General features: G+C 43.9%; 1 non-coding gene across 1 annotated transcript; it reads right to left on the bottom strand.

Moving 5' to 3' along the window:
• Positions 1 to 3,893: 3,893 nt before the first annotated feature.
• TRNAS-AGA (transfer RNA serine (anticodon AGA)) lies at positions 3,894 to 3,975 on the bottom strand. Its single transcript has one exon. It is a non-coding gene; the product is annotated as a tRNA-Ser (tRNA).
• Between the last annotated feature and the right edge of the window lie 220 nt (positions 3,976 to 4,195).

The following is a 4,195-nucleotide window of genomic DNA, read 5'->3' on the forward strand; positions in this document are numbered from 1 at the left end:
CAGATACAAGTAATGGAAATTTCCAGAGGCAGGTATAAATCAGTCTGGAGATAACGAGGTTAGTTCAATCAGGGAGGGTGAGGTGCTCTGCTAGCAGTTGAGGTGTGAACACCAAGGGAGGAGAAACTGATTCTGTAGTTGGATAGCCATTCACAGTCTTTGTTTAATCCTGATCTGATGGTGTCAAATTTGCAAATGAACTGGAGCTCAGCAGTTTCTCTTTGGAGTCTGGTCCTGAAGTTTTTTTGCTGTAAGATGGCTACCTTTACATCTGCTATTGTGTGGCCAGGGAGGTTGAAGTGTTCTCCTACAGGTTTTTGTATATTGCCATTCCTGATAATATACCTGCCTCTGGAAATTTCCATTACTTGCATCTGAAGAAGTGAGGTTCTTACCCACGAAAGCTTATGCTCCCAATACTTCTGTTAGTCTCAAAGGTGCCACAGGACCCTCTGTTGCTTTTTACAGATTCAGACTAACACGGCTACCCCTCTGATACGTTACTGTATCTAGTTCTTTTATGAACCCTGTTATCATCTGTGCCTTCTCAACAGCCTCTGGCAAAGTGTTCCACAGGTTGACTGTGCATTGTGTGAAGAAATACTTCCTTTTATTTGTTTTAAACCTGATGCCTATTAATTTCATTGGGTGACCCCTAGTTTTTGTGTTATGAGAAGGAGTAAATAACACTTCCTTATTTACTTTTTCCACACCAGTCATGATTTTATAGACCTCTATCATATCCCCCCTTAGTCATCTCTCTTCCAAGCTGAAAAGTCCCAGTCTTATTAATCTCTCCTCATATGGAAGCTGTTCCATACCCCTAATCACTTTTGTTGCCCTTCCACAATATATCTATTTTGCGATGGCGTGACCAGAACTGCACACAGTATCCCACGTGTGGGTGTACCCCGGATTTATATAGAGGCATTTTGATATTTTCTGTTTTATCTATCCCTTTCTTAATGGTTCCTATTAGCTTTTTTTGACTACTACTGCTCATCAAGCAGATGTTTTCAGAGTACTATCCATAATGACTCCAAGATTTCCTTCTTGAGTGGTAACAGCTAATTTAGACCCCATCATTTTATATGTATAGTTCGAATTATGTTTGCCAATGAGCTTTATTTTTCATTTACACCTCTACCCCGATATAACACGAATTCGGATATAACGCGGTAAAGCAATGCCCTGGGGGGAGGTGGGGCTGCGCACTCCAGCGGATCAAAGCAAGTTCGATATAACGTGGTTTCACCTATAACGCGGTACAATTTTTTGGCTCCCGAGGACAGCGTTATATCGGGGTAGAAGTGTATCAACATTATATTTCATCTGCCATTTTCTTGCCCAGTCACCCAGTTTTGTGAGGTCCCTTGGTAACTCTTCACAGTCTGGTTTGGACTTAACTATCTTGAGACCCCTGGGGACATCATATTTGCCTCTCTCCATTTGGAAAACTGACCATTTATTCTTATCCTTTGTTTCCTATCTTTTAACCAGTTACTGATTCATGAGAGGACCTTCCCTCTTACCCATGAAAGTTTAGTTTGCTTAAGAGCCTTTGGTGAGGGACCTTGTCAAAGGCTTTCTGAAAATCTAAGTACACTATATCCACTGGATCACCCTTGTCCACATGCTTGTTGGACCCCCTCAAAGAATTCTAGTACATTGGTGAACCCTAGAAGGGTGCAAGCCACTGTGCCATGAGGAGTGACTATCTCAACCACCTCTTCTGGCATTGCAAGACCCTTGATCGTTACCCATCCATAATCCATATGCACCATTGACATCTGAGGTAGGAGTTCTATCCATCAAATCAGACTCTTATGTCATGGATTCACCTCTCATTTCCACAACTACCACCATAGATATTGGAACCAGATTTCAAAGAGATCCAGGAACCATTCTCCTCTCCATTTGAACCCTCAGAAGTGGAACCTTCTCAGTCCTCCACTGTTTCTTTATAGCACAGGCTACATCAACACTCATTCATTTCAAGGTCCCTTGAAGCTATTGCTATGGACCTCACCGAGGACCCTCTGAAAGACCTGCTTGATCTTGTTCAACTTCATCTATCAGACCCTCCACCCTCAACATCATTGCCTTCAGCTTACCAGGCCCCTCTGACTGCTTCAAATGCCACAGACAACATTGGACAGGGAGGGATACTTCACAACATGGTTTTATTGCACCATCACCTGAACACTAAATGAACATTCATAAGACATTTTTCTATGCAGCTACACTGCTACAGAGAAGTAATTTGATCAGACAATAGCAACATCCCCTTCCTCCATTTCTTCCTGCAAGCCAAGGATGTAGGAATACAAAGTGTCCCTTATTTTCCTAGCTCACCTGCACCTACCTACCCCCAGCTGGAACATGGTTTTGCTGCCCATACCTGACCTGTAAAGAAGCACAATCAGGTCCCCAGTCTGGCCCAACGTGGTCCGCCTTGTACTCTCAAATGTGGTGCAGAGCACAGCATGCTCCTATGACACACTGTGTTATGCACACTGCAGCCCAAACCCATCCATAGGCAGTGCCATCCCACCTTCAGGTATCCAAAAGCACATTCCACAACCATCTTACACCTGCTGAAAGTGTAACAGAACCTTTTTTCTGCCAGATGCTCTGACGTCTGGGTATGGCATCACGAGCCAGGGCACTGGAGGGTAGGCTGGATCTCCCATCATAATAGTGAGCAAAAACACCCTGTTTACATCAACATTATAAATGGTTTAGAAAACCTGACCTATGAAGAAAGATTAAAAAACCCGGGCATGTTTAGTCTTGAAAAAAGTAGATTAAGGGGGGAACCTGATAATTTTCATATATGTTAAGGGCTGTTATACAGAGGATGGTGATCAATTGTTCTCTATAGCCACTGAAGGTAGGACAAGAAGAAATAAGCTTAATCTGTAGCTAGGAAGATTTAGGTTTGATATTAGCAAAACTTTCTAATTATAAAGGATAGTTAAGCTCTGAAATAAGCTTCCAAGGGAGGTTGTCGAATCCCTGTCATTGGAGGTTTTTAAGAACAGGTTGGACAAATAGCTGTCAGGGCTGGGCTAGGGTTCTGCTCCTGCCTCAGTGCAAAGGGCTGAACTTAATGACCTCTCGAGGTCCCTTCCAGCCCTACATTTCTATGATTACTGGGAGGAATTAAGTTCCTGTTTGTCCCAATTCAAAAATATTTGATCTTCAGAATATCCTGGCATCATGCACTCTACCCATGCATTCCCCGAAGCTGTCAGTGAACTTTCCTTGGTGATCCACAAAGGCCTGCAGAATGATGGAGTAGTATACTTTGTGCTTAACATAATCATGTGCGCCTTGCGGGAGCAGATAATGGGCACATGCATGCCACTGGTGGCCCCACCACAGTTTGGAACTCCCAAGTTCTCAAAGCATGTTATTTCATTGGGGACATGAGCAATTTTCACCATTTTCAGGTGAACCACACTAATTATTACCTTGGAGGCCTCCATCATCACAGCACCATCCATCAACATGCTGATGCCAATTAGATTCTTTTAGCAATCTGTAGCAGTCTTCCAGATAGCAAGATCTTTATTTCTGGACTGATAGGGCAAGTCTCATCTGTGTGTCCTAGTGCTGAAGGACTGGAGCCAGCTCAGCGCGTTGTCCCTCATGTGGAACTTCTGGGCTCGCTGCTCGTCACGCCAGGTCTGCATTACAATGTAGTTCTACCACTCAGTGCTTGCGGTCCTAGTCCAGAACTCTGCACAGGGAGATTTCACAGCGATGAAAGTCTGCATTCTATCTCTCCACTATTCCATCACGAGCGCAAGCAACTTGTGTGATCTCCTCAGGAAAGCATGTCACTGCCTTCTCATATTGGAAAGCCTCTAGCTCTCCACTGCACACTCCGTAGTTGGCAGGATTCAAACCTGCACAGGGAGACCCCAATGGATTTCTACTCCATCACCTTAACCACTCAGCCACAACTACTAGTATACTCAAGATATTACACTCAAGCAATCTCAAGGTATCAATGCAGTGAAGACATTCCCCAAGACAGGGTACCCATGAGGAAAATATGCAGAGTAGCCACGTGGCGTTTGGAGCATATCTCCACTAAGCGCAATGCATTAGACCTTGTCTCTCTTTAACAAGCTAGATATGGGCATGCAGTGTTTCATTCCCTGTTAAACTAAAGAACTCCTCGACC

Source organism: Emys orbicularis, chromosome 5, assembly GCF_028017835.1.
Source record: "Emys orbicularis isolate rEmyOrb1 chromosome 5, rEmyOrb1.hap1, whole genome shotgun sequence".
Taxonomy (NCBI): Eukaryota; Metazoa; Chordata; order Testudines; family Emydidae; genus Emys; species Emys orbicularis.